This window comes from Canis lupus, chromosome 16 (genome assembly GCF_011100685.1).
Source record: "Canis lupus familiaris isolate Mischka breed German Shepherd chromosome 16, alternate assembly UU_Cfam_GSD_1.0, whole genome shotgun sequence".
Lineage (NCBI taxonomy): Eukaryota > Metazoa > Chordata > Mammalia > Carnivora > Canidae > Canis > Canis lupus.
In genome coordinates this window covers 3711253-3728872 of record NC_049237.1, presented here as the reverse complement: position 1 = coordinate 3728872, position 17620 = coordinate 3711253, and the positions used below count along the sequence as shown (strand labels likewise).

General features: G+C 36.4%; 1 protein-coding gene and 1 long non-coding RNA gene across 2 annotated transcripts in view; one reads left to right on the top strand and one right to left on the bottom strand.

Moving 5' to 3' along the window:
• The window catches only part of CNTNAP2 (contactin associated protein 2), a 2034882-nt gene that overhangs the window by 202120 nt on the left and 1815142 nt on the right, over positions 1-17620 (top strand). The window lies entirely within an intron of this gene.
• LOC119869503 overlaps positions 1-17620 on the bottom strand; it is a 54142-nt gene that overhangs the window by 28692 nt on the left and 7830 nt on the right. Inside the window, exon 2 of the long non-coding RNA XR_005371190.1 lies at positions 10485-10565. This is a non-coding gene — a long non-coding RNA (uncharacterized LOC119869503). The remainder of the gene's footprint in view (positions 1-10484; positions 10566-17620) is intronic.

Sequence of the window (17620 nt, the reverse complement as noted above, 5' to 3'; positions counted from 1 at the left end):
ATAAGGTCTTTTAAAAAAGAAATAAAGATGCAGAATGCAGAATATTTTTCACTCTAGCATCCTTTCCTCATGGATTTTTAATGCCATTTGAATACTCTCAGTGTTAGAAGATGCTTTTTCACTAAGTCCAGCTACTAGAAAGTTTTACTTTATACTGAGGTAAAAATGACCTTCCTCTATCTTGAGTTGTTCATTATTGCCCAAGTGGTTTTTAGTGCCTAGGAAGTCTAAGACCCTGCGGAGTGAAGGGAAAGATAGAATTCCTGCCTTCTTGAACAGTAAACTCTAACAGAGAGAACAAAAACAAAACCATGATCATTCAATTGTGATAGATGACATGAAGAAAATAAACAGAAGAGTTCAAGGTAGAAAATAATTAGTGTAGGGAAAGGGCGGTGGCAATCATAGCTATACAACCATGAAACATTGTATGAGAACAATAAGAAGTCATCCTTCCATGGAATATTTCTAATAACCCCATGAAACAGAATTAAAGTAAGGCCTGGAGTGGTTTCATGACATCCAGAGTTGTGTAGCAAGTACGTTGCAGAACTAGAGTTTAACCCTGAGCAGCATCTGCCCTAACTAGTAACTACCTGTTTTCTAGTTAGCCAGCTACATCTGCCAACTTCTATAAGTTGTGCATTAAATAGTGCTTCAATTCACAAGAATAGATGAGATATTTTAGGGACTAAGTTTTGGGAGAAGACCCAGGACTGAACCCGGTGTGATCCCCAGCAGTGAGCACTGAGTAGAAAGACAAAATGATCAGAGGAGGACACTGAAAATCAGTGAGCCCGTAATAGGAGGACACTGTTGATGGAGAAGTGATAGGGAACTAAGGAGACTGTCCTGAGATGAAATGGGGGTTAGTTCTGTCTGCTTCATGCGGTGGGGAAGTGAGTTAGGCGTCCGTGCTGGATTATGTCATGGAAATCATTGGTGACCATGAAAGAGAAGTTCTCATGAAGTCTTAAAATAAATAAATAAATAAATAAATAAATAAATAAATAAATAAATAAATAAGGCTGATAGATGAGAGTAAGACTGAAGAGATAAAGTCAAGATAGAATACGTGGACAGCTATTTAGAATTCTGTGATGAGGGATCCCTGGGTGGCGCAGCGGTTTAGCGCCTGCCTTTGGCCCGGGGCGCGATCCTGGAGACCTGGGATCAAATCCCACGTCGGGCTCCCGGTGCATGGAGCCTGCTTCTCCCTCTGCCTATGTCTCTGCCTCTCTCTCTCTCTCTCTCTGTGTGTGTGTCTATCATAAATTAAAAAAAAATTAATAAAAAAAAAAGAATTCTGTGATGATAGAAGAGGAGTAGCTGGAGAGAGAGATTGGGTCATGGGGAACCACCTCCCTTCCCCCGCAACACGCACATTTGTTAAAGAAAGAGCAACTGAGCATATGGATCTGCTGATAAGAGAAAAGGGAGTCTTTAAGCATGCAGGAGAGAAAACAATATCGATGTATATGTTTCTTTGAGGAGCCAAAGCAAGAGAGGATTCGGGGAAGAAGTGGGAGGTTCAGTGTTTGCTGGAGGAGGGACTTCCCTTATTTACCAGGCGAGAGAAAAGATGTGTTCAAGGGTACAGAACTTAGGGCAGTGGGTTCTTGCTCTGCAAATGGTGATAATGAAAAATATTTAATAATGTTTATAATGGGCCCCCCTCTATGCTAAATGCTTTCCATATGTTATTTCAGTTAATTCACGAAATTCTCAGAAAATTATTTTATTTTTTTTAATTAACTGCTGATAGAACTGAGATTCACAGGAGTTAAGTGATTTGCCTCATATCAACAAATCCACTACTTGCTAGAGCTAAAGATCTGAAGGCAATCAGCATGGCTCCAAATTCTGATTCTAGAGCCAGAAATTTACTTAGTAAATTTAGTAAATTCACTAGTAAGTGAGTGGTGAGACTCAGAGAGCTAAACCAGCCTTTCCAAGTGTATGCACCTGTTTGCTGACAGGGCTCAGTGCTCTTCCACTTTACCTAATTCTCCTGCGTTAGAGGCAGGAGGCATTTTAAAGTAAAAATATGTGACTGCTTATCATGAGCTTTATTCACTGATAACTTAGTGGAATTTGGGGTGGAGACTGTAAAGATTAAAATCATAAGAATCAGATATTGTTTTTCAAGAGAGGAAAAAAATAAGTCAAAGGACTTTTCATATCACTCATATAAATTTTCCTAATGAGAACTCCATGTATATACAATTAGTTTTAAAAAAGAATTTTCCAAGTGCCTGATTAACTTTTTAATCAGGATGCCAAGATGATTAGACACAGCCTGATTATGTAAGAAAAAATTTCATGAAAGACAATGTTCTGCTTTTTTTGTTCACATGTGCACTACAGAAGCAATTTAAAGAGGATGTTCAACAATTTTTCATTTAACAAATCTGATCAAAATTAGTGGCAATTTTTCAAAGGCTGTATATGTGTTTGTTAATTTTTTTTCTGTATAACAGAAAGAAATTTCTTTTAAAAAATATTTATTTATTCATGAGAGACATACAGAGAGAGGCAGAGACATAGGCAGAGGGAGAAGAAACAGGCTCTCCGCAGGGAACATGATACAGGACTCGATCCCAGGATCCTGGGATCACAACCTGAGCCAAAGGCAGATGCTCAACCACTGAGCCACCCAGGTGTCCTAACAAAAATACATTTCCAATTTTTAAATTTTTTTTCTAATAGAATGGTTTTCACACTTATAAGCTCTTATTATAAAATGCTAAGAGGATTTTTAAATTTCATATTGCAAGGAAGTTATATGTTTTCCACTCAATCTTATTATTCACTGTATAATTTTAGTCTACTTAAATAAACATAGCATCCTAGAGATTGTTTTTCTTCCCAACTATCTTATGCACCACTTAAAAAGCTTATCTTTTACTCTAGCCCATGATGTCCACATGGACAGCAAACAGACCCACAGGTGCAACCCCACAGCATCTCAATACAGATCCTGCAGACTGTGTATCTCTCTAAAAAGACTCTGAATGTCCCACAAGATCACACACCTGTCCCTCAAAATGGCAACTAACTTGCTAATACACCTTATCTTGGTCTTTTTTTCCACTTTCATTCCCTCATTCCTCACACAGACTCCCTAGGATGGCTTTCCCAAATAAATGAAGTACATGGCCTAGGCTAAGACACCAGAAGAATTAAATTTCTATCTACAAAAACATAAAGAGAAGGTATATATATCTTTATGTTTTACATCCATGTGCCAAAATAAATCTTACTTTGTTAAACCGTTCACACACAGTTTTATTTCCATGTTTTTCAACTAGTTGTCTGGGTTTGTATTTCTATAAGATAAATGTTTTGGGTTGTTGAAGATCTGGGAATTTACCTAACTCTTGAAGATGAGCTCTAATATGAAATATAATATGGTAACATGAGTAGTTATGTTTTATTATCTAAAGTGATCATATGACCTAAGAAAAATGAAACCTTGCCATTTACAACAACACGGCCCTAGAGAGTGTGGTGCTAAGTGAAATAAATTTTGTCAGAAAAAGACAACATGCTGTATGATTTCACTCTTATGTAGAATTTTAGAAACAAAGCAAGCAAAGAGACAAAGACAAAAAAGCAGACTCTTTTTTGTTGTTGTCTATCAAGTTTTAATTTTAATTCTAGTTAATTAAGGTATAGTGTAATATTGGTTTTGGGAGTAGGACTTAGTGATTCATCACATATATAATACCCAGTGCTCATCACAAGTGCCTTCCTTAATCCCCATCACTCATTTAGCACATCCCTCTACCCACCTCCCTTCTAGCAACCCTCAGTTTGTTCTCTGTAGTCTCTTATGGTTTGCCTCCCTCTCTCCCTCTTGCCCTGTGTTTATCTGTCTTGTTTCTTAAATTCCACATATGATTTGTCTTCCTCTGTATTTGTCTGATGTTGGACTTGATCTCACAACCCTTAAATCATGATCTGAGCTGAAATCAAGAGTTGGGCTCTGGGCAGCCCCTGTGGTGCAGCGGTTTAGTGCCGCCTGCAGCCTGGGGTGTGATCCTGGAGGCCCGGGATCGAGTCCCACGTCAGGCTCCCTGCATGGAGCCTGCTTCTCCCTCTGCCTGTGTCTCTGCCTCTCTCTCTCTCTCTGTGTCTCTATGAATAAATAAATTAAAATCTTAAAAAAAAAAGAGTTGGGCTTGTAACTGACTGAGACACCTGCACAGCTAGAGCTGAGAATTTTTCCTAAAATATTTTTTTATCCATAGTATCAATATAACTTTTTATAAATACGAGAATAATGAATTCATTTAGATTTTTGTAATGTATTTCTGATAATATTTTTTCTGACAAGGTTAAGTTACTAATAACTAGAAAGACCATATATCTGGACAAGATAAGTCAGTTGCTTTGAATCTACAGGAAAGGAAGCTTATATCACATTACCATTTAGACAACAATAACGGGAAGCAAACCTATAGGTACCATTAAAACCTCAAAGAAAATTTCTCCACAAAAGGAATTTTTGACATCAGATGATGGGCCCGAGAAGACCAAAGGGATTTGGGATGTGTGCTCAAAATTGGCCTTTCATGTGTGTTTATGTATTCAGCTTGTCCATCCATCAAAAGCTCCACCTGTCTTAGAGATATCGTCCATCATTTATTTATCTGCAAAGAAACTAGAGTCTGAATTGATCTTTATTTCAGTCATGTACTGAATGTAAGAATTGTGAAAAGCAATTTGGAGCCAATATACATCTTTTTTCTAAAAGAGGATTTGTACTTCACAGGGATCTGGAGTCTTGAAGCTCAGATCTACTTTTGGAGAATAACATAAAATTCATAGGAAACCCCCCTCCTCCATTGTTAGACAGATGTGGACAGGTCTAATCATGAAACTAAACTGGACATAAGCTTTCCTAATTCCTTGGAAGACTATAGTTATAGTCTATAACTATAGACTATAGTTATATAGTTATAGTATAGACTATAGTTAATTAAAGCATATGAAATACTTAGAGAGACCCACTTTAAAAACTATCAGTTAAACTATAGCATTGTACGAGACCCAAGTAAAAACTACCAGAAGGTTCTCATGTCTGCCAGTGTTTTGAAGGAGAGTGCATGATTTCTTCCTTCAGCCAAGGAGATCGATTGGAGATAACTACTAGTGGCTGTTGCTCACATTTACGGCAACTTTGTTACGTATCACACATTGTGCTATATGCTTAGTCTTTGTGACAATGCCATGGATAATTATTATTAAACCAATTTTAGGTTAAGTAATCTAGTCACTTAATTTCTAAGTGCAGAGCCAATGCAGATACACATTTCACTCCTGTGTGTTTGATTCAGAAAACAAACATGTAAGGCTTCGGTATATTGATATACCAAAAAAGTCTCAATGTAAGACCTTAAAAGGCTGTACATGACACTGATCGTAGATGAATTAGTGTCTGTGGAAGACAGAGAGATGGAAAAGAAAGTTTTCACTCTTAGGAAGCTTGCAACTAACTAGTGGGAATGAAGCAAGCACCTGCATGTCCACGATAAAACTATTCCTATCTGTAGAGGCTAAGCAGTTTGCACGGTCCTTTTAGACATTTTAACTTTATTTCATTGTATCAAATGGTTCCATCACTAAGGTATGTATACCTCTCAGTCTATTTTATACATGGCTCCATTGCCCTCTCAGAAATTCATTAAAACTTTAAGACATTTTGATTACATGTTCCTTCTTAGTACTAATAAAAATTTATATATAATACATATAAGTACATAAAAGTGATTATTTCAACATCATCGTATGATGAAATAAAGTGTATTTGTCATAAGCTTACTCTTCAGTATAATCTAAATATTGGCTTGGCCCTGGCCCTAAAGAGGGCAGAATAGGGGCGACTGGGTGGCTCAGCCGGTTAGGCGTCTGCGTTCGGCTCGGTTTGTGATCCTGGGGTCCTGGGATGGAACCCTGCATCAGGCTGCTATGTAGGGAGCCTGCTTCTTCCTCTGCCCCCTGGGTGTGCTCTCTCTCTGTATCTCAAATTAATAAATAAAATCTTTAAAAAATGAATAAAGAGAGCAGAATAGGGACCTACAGGCCAAAGTCCCCTACTAACCACTTCCTCCCACCTTCTTTTCTGTAATATGATGAGTAAGAAAGGTCTCTTCTTCCTTAAGGCTATAAATCCCATTTCTTCTCTGAATTCTCTCTTGCTTTGTGTTCTCAGGTATGCCTTTATAGTTGATGTCATTTTCTCTTCTTTTTAAAAAAAAAGATTTATCCATTTGAGAGAGAGTGCATGGGGGGAAGGACAGAGGGAGAGAGATAGTCCTTAAGCAGACTCCCTGCTGAGTGATGAGCCTGATGCAGGGCTTGATCTCATGACCCTGAGATCATGACCTGAGCAGAAATCAAGAGTCAGACACTTAAACGACTGGGCCACCCAAGTGCCCCAGTTTTCTCTTCTTCATCTCCAGTCATTTTCTTTCCCTCATCTGTAGTCGTATAGACTCTATTTTTACATGTGATTGTGCTCATGTGTGTGCATACATGTGTATGTATATGTTCTCACTTGACCCCATGCCCCAGACCTACCATAACTCTGTGTCCAAGGGGAAAAAAAAATCCTAGAAAGCATGAGTGAATTAGTCAGATTTAAAGTAGGAAAAAATAAAAATAAATAGAAATAAATAAAAATAAAGTAGGAAAAAATACAAATAATATATCCCAGGGATGGGGTGTGTGTGCAGAGAGTATGTATTATAAGGTCAGTGAATTAGATATGAGGAAAGAACCCACATATGGTGTCAAAGTCTAGCATTTAGAGCTGGCTGTGCCATTTACTTATTTCTTTGATATTGACTAAATCACACTAAATCGGTTTCTTCATCCATAATAATAGCTTCCTCTGCTACTCAAAGTTGCTGCTCCAATAAAATAAAATAAATAAATAAAGCCCATTTCTGTTAGAAAGCTTTACAAACTGCATGGACCTTGCCTGATACAAATATGAGATGGCATTGCCTTTCATTGAGATAAATGTCCTAGTGACGCTTCAGTTTTCACAAACAAATCATTCTCTTATCCTTAGTTTTGCTGATTTGTGCAGCTCCCCATTTACCTAGAACACAGAATTGCTATATTCCACGTAATTGTCAGGGGGTATAATATCCAGTTCACTGCTGCTCAATTCATCAGTTTGAAAAATAATACCTATGGATGCTTAGCTGAATGATAAGCCATTCTTTCAAACTACTAGACATCCTAAATTGTACTACTGGATTAAGCTATCCAGCCAGGTAGCCTGAAACCCATCCTAGTAGTCCCCTATAAAATATGTCTTTTAATTCTCTAAATTAAAGTTTGCAATGATAAAGTTTGGGATGATAAAGATATAATATGTAAAGTTAGATTATATCAAAAGAGAGCTTTCTGTAAGTTGTTTCACTTTGCAATGTAAGGGTATTGTTAGGTCTGTTACATACCACCTACTTCAAATGAAAGGTTTCAGTATCACAAATAGTTGTGTTTCTTTCAGAAATTGTTTTTAAATCCAGTCATCACCGATGGCCACAAATGGCCATGCCCTTATCACGTTTCAGGCATATTTGTGTCTCACGTCTTGCAAATATACCGACTTCATAGAATAAATTTTCATGAATTTTCTGAATCAATCTCAATCTTAGCAAACTTTCCATACTGTACTTTCCCTTTGGATCATTTTCCTTTACCAGCATTATTTTTAATGTGTGTATATGTGGTGTGTGTGTGTGTGTGTGTGTGTGTGTGTGTATGTGTCTATTTTAATGGGCTATGTAGGCACTTGGTCAAACATCAAACAGCCAGAAAGAGAAATACAGGTTTTCTCTGCTATCTGAAATCAGAGCATTCCTATGAAACTTTTCATAAGAAGCAATTGCCATTAATTTATGTAGAAATATTTTTGAGCAATCCCAAATCCCCAAAATAATCCCTCCTAAAATTTTATGATACCTTCATAGATTAATGAATGCACAAAATCAATTGAGATTGTGTTTCTACACATTCTAACTGAAGGGAACTTTTTTATGTTTACCCTTCTGAACGCTGAAAAACAATATTATGTTTTAAATTATAATTTATCTTCATAGGAGCATAGTGGAACATAGGGCAATAGGTGTAAAAGCCACTTCCATTTTTTAATCTATAGACTTGTTTACTTATTTTCTTTTTTTTTTTTTTTACTTATTTTCTTTATTGAGGGTTATTTTGTTTGTTTTACTGATTTTGAAGTCCCTTTTTTGTAAAGAGAGGAGATTTTGAATACATCACATCTATCACAATGTGCTGTTTATCTTTGACTTTTGTTTGCAACGTTTTGACATACACAGATTGCTAATATTTATTCTTTTCATCAGCATTGGTTTTTTTCAGTCTCCAGTTTTGTGGTGAGGCTTAGAAAAGCTTTTCCTAAATGAAGACTTTTATGTATTTTTATTCATTGTTATGTCTAAATCTTTGTTAGATCTTGGATTTATTCTGGAGTAAGAAGTGATAGCTCTAACTCTGCTTTTATTTTGTTTTGTTGTAATTTTTCGTCTAGACGCCGTCTAGTTACATAAAACCATGTATTGAGAAACTCATTTTCTCTTGATGATTTTAAGTGTCATCATTACTATTCATTAGGTAAATATTTATGCATTTTACCATACTTTAGGACTTTCTATTTTACATCATCTCTATTTGTCTATTTGTCTATTCAGACAGCTCTAAACTGTGAAGTAATACAGTCTTAACATGTGCTTAAATATTAAGTAGAGCTAGTTACCAATTTTAAATCTTTTTCTTTTTTAAATTTTAAATTATCAATGTGAATTTTAATGTCATAAATTTTTAAATTTGCCACAAATTAAAAAAAAAGTGAGACAAACAATAAAACTGTCCAATATTTGTATGGGAAAGTATAAGTCTATAGAATAATTTGACAAATGTTACTTTATCGTATTGACTCTCATCCAAAATGGACTTTTGTCCATTTTTTCAAGACTTTTTTATATGTACTTTTTATATGTAAAGTTTTAAAGTATTTTTACAGAAATCTCATACATTTCATGTAGATTTTTAAAACTGGATAGCTCTCTTATAAACAGTATTTTTCCTTAACTATATTGCAGTACTGAATATAATTTGTGTATGATAGCTAACAATTTCTGAAATTTTAATTTTATACTGAGCACTGTACTGAACTCTCTCATAAGATGTAATGATGATGTCTACTTGTCTTGAATTTTCTGAGTAGGTGATCATACTATAATTATCATTATAATTATATAATTCTGCTTCTGCTATTTTCTGTGTGCATCTGCTGTTTTATCATTTTGCATGTAGGCACCATTTACTATCTATAGCAAAATATGTAATAATAGTGGTGATAGTGGACTTTTCATAGGAATGCTTTTGCTACTGTGTCTAAAAACAATGTTGAAATGTATATAAAATGTTTTATATACATAAACTCAAATATCTATTCTTTTTAAATTGTGTTATGTTAGTTATTTTGCAGTATTATATATGTCATTACTAATTCTTTTATAACTTCTTTGAAACAAAATTTTGCATATATAAAAATGTTTTAATTTGTTATTGCCCTAATTAGAGAAGTCAGGGAGAAATAAAAGCAATTCAAAAGAAGACCTATATTTACACAACCAATGGAGAGGGTGATTAAAGACAGAATGATTACAAAGAACAGATTTTGAAAACCATCTCTATTAAGAAGCACTTGTCAAGGTCCATTTTCAATGGTCTCAATGCTCATTTTAAATTGACCATATGTTTACCCTGAGTAAGTAATGAGTAGAAAGCCATGTGTATGATTGATCTATATCATATATCATTGATATATATGATATTTCATAGTTTCCTTCTTCCTTCTCAGCCATGACATGGGTTGGTTTTACTACATATTATAGTGGCTATAGAATAGCAGATTGTCAAACATTGATACGGAAACAAACAAAAAGGAAACAAATCAAAACCAGATAACATAACACTTGAAAGCTTTGGATACAAATTTTATAAGGTTTATCTACTTCTATCTACTAATTTATTTAGTCATTTTCATTACCATTTCTTTACTTACATGAACAAATAAAAAATCACCACATGTTTTAAAAGTATCTAAATCCAATTTTTAGTTTCAACAGAGTAAAATCATTTTTATTTTCCCCAACAGTCACCCTAAATTAAGAGGGGAATAAAAAACAGAAATATAGACTGCAGCCTAGATAAACCTAGAAGAAAGCTGTAACTCTAGACTTGAAGACTCAGAATAGGTGAAAGTGGTGGCCCAATCTTAGACTTTCCCCCATACAGATAAGTGTAAGAGATCATTTGAAAAAGGCTATGGGATAGGAGGCACCAGAAATAAGGTAATTTGTTGGTTGTGGTGAGACAAGACTTTTTTCCCCCGCATTGCATAGGAGTCAATAGACTCCTAGATTATCATTACAAACCTGGCCGAGTGGGTGCCTACTCTTCTTCCAGCTGTCTCTGAGACAGGTCACATATGATCTGCAGAAACCATGTGATGAGCTCTAGAGAGAGAGTCATAAGGTAAAGATGAAGGTGAGACATTCAGAAGAAAATAAAAATATGAAGAAAAGCAGCACGTTGAAGGGTAAGATTGCTCACTCCATTCTACCTCAGAAACATGGACTATATTCACGGAAAATTAGATCCACCCTGGAGAAAAGACATTTCACTACAGACATTTAGGGATCTTCCACAAAAATATAACTAGTGAACTGATGACACAACAGTGAAACCATAAAGACAACAGGACCCACTTGTGTATCAGAACTTTTATTTAGCTATTTACTGTTCACCCTAAACCAGAAACAGATTCCCATATATCCTTATGCATTTGAAGAAACCCTTGGACATAAAATGAGATGCAGAAACTATAAACACAAAAACAAAAGGAATTAAGCATACACACATACGTATACAATTTACGCAGGAAGATCAAGCATCAAAGAAACCAAGTTTATCCTTCAAGAGGTAATGTGGTGTTGTATTATGATGATATGGGATATTGGTTGTGTTATATGCAAAATTCATGAATATAAACATCAAAGATATGCTAGAAAGAAACGGTGTAGCAATCTTCCATAAAATCAATCAAAAAGATAGACATGGATGGTATGAAGAAAAGACTTGAAGTATTAAGCCAAAAAGTCCAAAATCTAAGCGATAATTTAAGGAAAAGAAAATAATGGTGGTGAAGAATTATAAAACGTATAATAAAGAAAATACTCAGACTTGAAAGATGTGTCTTTAGTTTTAAAACATAATTAGGGATCCCTGGGTGGCGCAGCGGTTTGGCGCCTGCGTTTGGCCCAGGGCGTGATCCTGGAGACCCAGGATCGAATCCCACGTCAGGCTCCCGGTGCATGGAGCCTGCTTCTCCCTCTGCCTGTGTCTCTGCCTCTCTCTCTCTCTCTCTGTGACTATCATAAATAAATAAAAATTTAAAAAAAGAGTCTGTTTTAAAACATAATTAAGGGGACCCCAGAGTGGCTCGTGGGACACCTGGGTGGCTCAATGGTTGACCATCTGCCTTTGGCTCAGGGCATGATCCCGGGGTCCTGGGATCAAGTCCTGCATCTGGCTTCTTACAGGGAGCCTGCTTCTCCCTCTGCCTGTGTCTCTGCCTCTCTCTCTCTGTGTCTCTCATGAATACATAGATAAAATCTTTTTTAAAAAATTAAAAACATAAAACATCATTGAGAAATTTCCCATGACTAGGAAGTAAAGAGAAGACCCAAAACACCTTTCAGACGGGCACCCGGGTGGCTCCCTTGGTTAAGTGTCTGACTCTTGATCTCAGCTCAGGTCTTGATCTCAGAGTCATGAGTTCAAGCCTCATGTTGGGCTCTATGCTGAGAGTAGAGCCTTCTTAAATTTGAAAGAAGCTTTCAGAAATTAAAAAAAGGAAAAAAGTCCCATGTAAATAATCTGGGATTGCATCAGAATCACCAATCTGAAAATCGGAGCGAGTAGAACAAAATTTTTAAAACTTTGAGGGAAAATCATTTTCAATCACCTTATCGAATAGATGTGAGAATAAATTGTGTTTTCAGTGGTACAAGATTTTCCTTAATTACATAGTTTGCTTATCTGAGGATGTACTTCATTAAGAAAGGAATGTAAACCAAGAAAGAGGAACACAAAAGAGTTGGAGTGGTTGCTTCTGGGGGAGCAGAACAGAAAGATCGAAGAGAGGTAAAAGAACTAGGATTTGCTTTTGTTTATGTTTTTAATCAAATTTGATTTAAAGCTTTTGTACAACTATGAAAAAAAATAAAATCTACTTTAGAAGTTTGAAGTTTAAATAGGGAGTTAACTAGAAATATCTGAAACCATAAATGGTAAATAGCCTCCAAATTTAAAATATTTCTGCACTGCATAGATTTTATCAGAACTTAATTCATAAATATTAGCAATTTCAATAGGAAAAGTGTATAATGTCTCTTCACTAAATCTGCTGTGTCTGCTTGTTGCTAAATGATCAGATTATCCTTATACAGGAACACACTAAAAAGTTAAGGATAATGTTATCAGATAATGTTATCAGATAAAGTTAAAGATATAGATAAGGATAATGATCAGATTATCCTTATACACGAACACATTAAAGACTTAAGAGAATGGAATGACAAGAAAGATGGTCAGAAGAAGATGCATTATCATTAAAAATTTACTTTAGCTGCAAGGAAGGATTTAAGGGAAAAGCAAGCCCTTAGTATGAGGCCTTTGATGTAGTTGGAAAATGTGTAGCTGATGTGACCTGAACCTTTTTAACTGATGCTGTACAATAAAAGCAAATATGCTGGGCTCCTCATTAGAGATGTGGGAAATTAAGTAATGTGCTTTACTTTTTCCCAAAGCATATAAAAATGATCAAACAGGGGCATATTTTGAAATCTACTTGTGAGCCATACCATTCATATGTATTAAAAGCAGCTAAGATTTGTGATTTGGGTTTATTTTAAGGGTCTTTTCAACAATATTACAACATTGTAAATGAGATATACGATTTGAATGTGAATGTTCAACTCCAGAATTTATTTTACATCTTTCAAAGTCTTGTTATCAGATATTTATGCTGATCTGATAGCTTGAAAGTGCCTGTTCCAGGAAACGTATGTCAAAAGTCATTTCAGATATTATCATCAGTTCTGCTGATAGGAGCCCGAAAAGAAACACACATCGTCTTTGTTCACATTAATACACTAGCAAAACAAACAAACAAAAAAAACAAAAACAAAAACAAAAACAAATTAAAAATAAATAATAAATTTCCTAAAGCAATTCCATTTCTCTCATTTTACTTTTTAAAGTAATACATGTATTAGTTTACTGCTTCTCTATTTCCAGACTGTCTTGTGAAAATTATCTCAACCGTTGGCTTACTTTCCCTGTTCAAAGGAAATCCTTTAGCTTTTGCTCTGAGGCATCGGCACTCGTGTTGTAGGGGTGTGGACTCCACATGGAATAAACCTCTGTGCCATCTGCAGAGACCTGGGGAGACCAGAGCAGCCTCATCCATACAACCACAGGCAACCTTCTTCTAAGCCAGACTGCACACTCGGTGCCAGGCTCAGCCTGGTGGGAGCAGGGATTAGCGGGTGTCCTTTGCTGTATGTGGCGTGAATCACGTTCCTGCAGTGGGAGTCTGCATTGAATTAGTCTTACAGTTCGCAGATGGAGGACCAAAGAAAAGCTGTATGTATAAAAAAAGCTAACAGTTCCTATTGTCCAAACGTTCATCGGTTATTAGTACAGTTTATATGTTCTCTGACAAAATTTCTTAGGCTTTTGGCATGTCTTCATGAGGAACTCTGATTGCTCTTAGAAAGAAAACCAAACAATGATTTTTTTTCCCCCACAAGAGTCCATTCACTTAAACTTATTTGAGTGTGTAGATCTAGATTTTATTTTACTTCATTTGGGACCCAAGGCAAGACATTGAAGTCCCTTGGTGAGATTTGTATAAACTCCTCTTATTCATTCTCACACACATCGTCCCTACATTGCCCCTCCCTCCACCACTGTACCTGCCTGGAGTACCTCCATGGACTTAACCCAGCTCTTCACCTTCATTTTGCCTTCACCAAAACAGATGGATTTTGGAGAAGTCCTACAACCTGGTTGACGAGTTGAACTTTATTACTTTTTAAAGATTTTATTTATTTACTCATGAGAGACACACAGAGAGAGGGAGGGACGTAGGCAAAGTGAGAAGCAGGCTCCCTGCAGGGAGCCCGATGCTGGACTGTATCCCAAGACCCCAGGATCATGACCTGAGCCAAAGGCAGAAAACGTTTTCATAATCGTTTTCTTTTCCCTGTAGACACAGTAAAGAAAAAAAAGTTGTGGGGTGCTACTTTTCGGTCCCATTCCATAATTGTGCTTCATATCCCTTACCCAATTGCAGTAATCCTCCCTTTACTCCTGTTCTGTACCTGCATTACTCATCCCTCCCCTGCATAACTATTCCCATTCAGGAATCAACATGGTATATTGACCTCTCACCCATACAATAAAGGCAACCAAACAAAGAAGAAACCATTAAAAACATAACTCTTGACACCATACACTTTCTTTTTTGCTCTGACTTGAAAAATGTCTTACAAGAATTATTTAATATTGAGTGTTTTTATTTTCCCCTCATTCCAGCCACACTCGCTTTTCTTTTGTTGTCTAGCTTACGAAAAAAAGGAAATAATTTCTAAAACTAAAAAAGGAAATAATCTTAAAACTTTGGTATTTTCCTCACACGACATGACTAATCAGACACATCCAGAGAGTAATGAAACTCTGAGGGGAAACTGCCTGGCTTTCTGTCTGAGCTAATATCCTTTCCACTTCAGTTTATGGCCTTTCCCCATAAAGCTCTTTTATTAGTGTTACCAGTTGCCCAGACTAACAGACAGTAACGTGCACCCATGTATCTTACTTTGGATCATTTGATATCATGGAGTGTTTTCTCTTCAGAACATTCTCTTGTCTCAGACCCATGACCCAACACTGCTCATTTTTGACTGGTCTCAATGGCTTGGCCCCATCAGAGTTCTGTTCTTTCTTCCTTACTTCATTGGCATGCCAAGTACCTGGGACTAGGCTTCTTCTTCCTTTTTTTTTTTTTCCTCTCTATCTCTATTTACTTTCTCTTTCAAATCCGTCCCATAACTTGAAACAGCCACCTCCACGTTGATGACTCCCAAGTGTATGTCCCTGCCCCCAATGGCTCCCCAATGTTCTGGATCATATGTCTGGCTGCATACCTGATACTCAGTTCCATGGGATTGCCAAATAGGAGTCTGAAACGTACTGTGTCCAAAGGACAGCTCTCGTCTTCTCTCCTAATAATTTCCTGCCTACTCTCCACAACCCTCCCCTGCCCCTCATCATCTTCTCTCCATTTCCTCTATCCTGGTAAATAGTATCTCTGTCTACTCTGTTGCTCAAATTAAAAGCCTAGGAGAAAAGTCTTTATCTTTAATGACATATACTAAAATATTTATAGATATATTTATATGATGTCTAAGATTTGCTTCAAAATAATTAGAGCTAGGGCCATAAAAGAAACATTTGCCACGAGTTGATAATTGTTCAAGTTGGATTATGGGTAACATAAAATGCAGATTCTGATTAGGCCTGGGATGAGGTCCAAGATTCTGCAGTTCTAACAAGCTACCAGGTGATGAGAAGCTACCAGGAGGCCTTCTTTGAGCATCGTGTTTTAAAGAACCCCCTACCTTATTTACAGTCATCCTTTATGTATGTCATCATACTATGGATTTTCTCAATGGGAGTTTCATGATACTTATCTGTATTTGATCATCCTTTATTTTTGTGAACTGTTCACCTTTCCCACTATAAGGTCATGTATCTTACTTCTGCTACTTGTTCCTACATCCTAGTCTCAGCTCTGGGTATAGAGAAAAAGTACTTAGTAGATATGTATAGTAGAATAGTTCAGAGGCCCATTTGGATGACCGTAATAGATATGTAATAGACGCAGGGCTATTTCATAGGGCAGTGTCATGAAACTGAAAAAATAATAATAAAACTGAAAGAAATACTCTTGGTTATGAGACTACAAATTACTGATGGTTGGATCATACTCCCCAAGTTTGGTTTGAGATGCTGCCTTTTTAAAAGCACCTCCAACTAATTCTAATTTCCAAGTAATGTTAATAACTGCTGTTTTATTGTGATGATGGTGATGGTAATGACGATATCAATAAACAACATCTACTACCAAGTACCTGCTTTTTACTTGAAAGTGTTCCAAGTGTTTTACATATCTAACTTATTTTATCTTTAAAAGGATCCTTTGAAGTGGATAATGCTATCTTTATCTTACAAGTGAGGAAATGGAGACACTGATATGGTATATAACTCTGCTAAGATCAACCAACTGTACATCACGAAACCAGTATTTAAACCAAGGCAATGTGACTCGAGGCTCTTAACTATTGATTTATGACCACAGAGATATCACAAACAATTATGTAAATGTATAATTGTATTTAATGTCATTTGTAAAGTATCACTCAGCCAGATGACATGGAATACAAGATTCAAATATGGTGATGAAGGAATGAATTTTGTTCAGAGGAAAAAAAAAACATATATGTAAATGTTTCAAAAGTAATTGTTTTAGAGAGAAAACAATTAGATGAAGTAGCCCTGTATCTATTACATATCTATTACTGTCATCCAAATGGGCCTCTGAACTATTCTGCTATATATTAGATGGAAGTCTAAGGAGAATGAATCTGCAATAGATGAAGAAGCATCACTGTGTTTAGATCCAATGACCAGAGACACTGACATGAGCCCTGCTCTTCATAGGATCTGCTCTGACTCTCTCTGACTCTTCTGTCAATAACAGCAGTTATTGACATTACTTACATGGTGCTGAGCACTGAAATTGTGCCTCTACATCCCTCTCTTAAACTCTGCTCTCACTACCCTGAACCTGGAAATTTCCTGCCTAATGAGCTCATCCAACTTCGAGTTCCTATGACTCTCCCCTGGGGATGTCCTTTCAGTGATGAGTAGGAGGCAGTTGCTTGGGAGGAGGGCTTCATCATAACTTGGACCAATCAACTGGGTATTTGATATGAGTGCTTAAGAGGCCAATTTGGGGGAAAAAAAAAAAAAGGCCAATTTGGTTCAGCTATGGGAGGGCGGCTCTTAGTGAGGAAAATGGGGGCCAGACCTTGGACATCTAATTTGTATTCTTGCCCTATAGGTGCCCTCAGGATGCACTTGAGGTTAAATTCTAATTCCAGAAATAAAATTGAGAGGTTAATCTTGAGAAAATAGAGCGTTCATCTTCAATTAGAGATGAGACCCTAAAAATACTTTACTTTGTGATCTTAGGGTAGCAACTTCTGATAGCAACTTCTCTTTCCCATTCTCAGACTCACCAGTGGGTTTCAGCAAAATCAAAGCTGATCATTTTGAATTGCAAGAAGAGAGTGGAAAAGTGGCCTCCATTTTCACTGCTGCATTTGAAAAAGAACCAATACCAATGCTGGTCTTTTTGTGGGTGCTATATCTTCACCAAAGA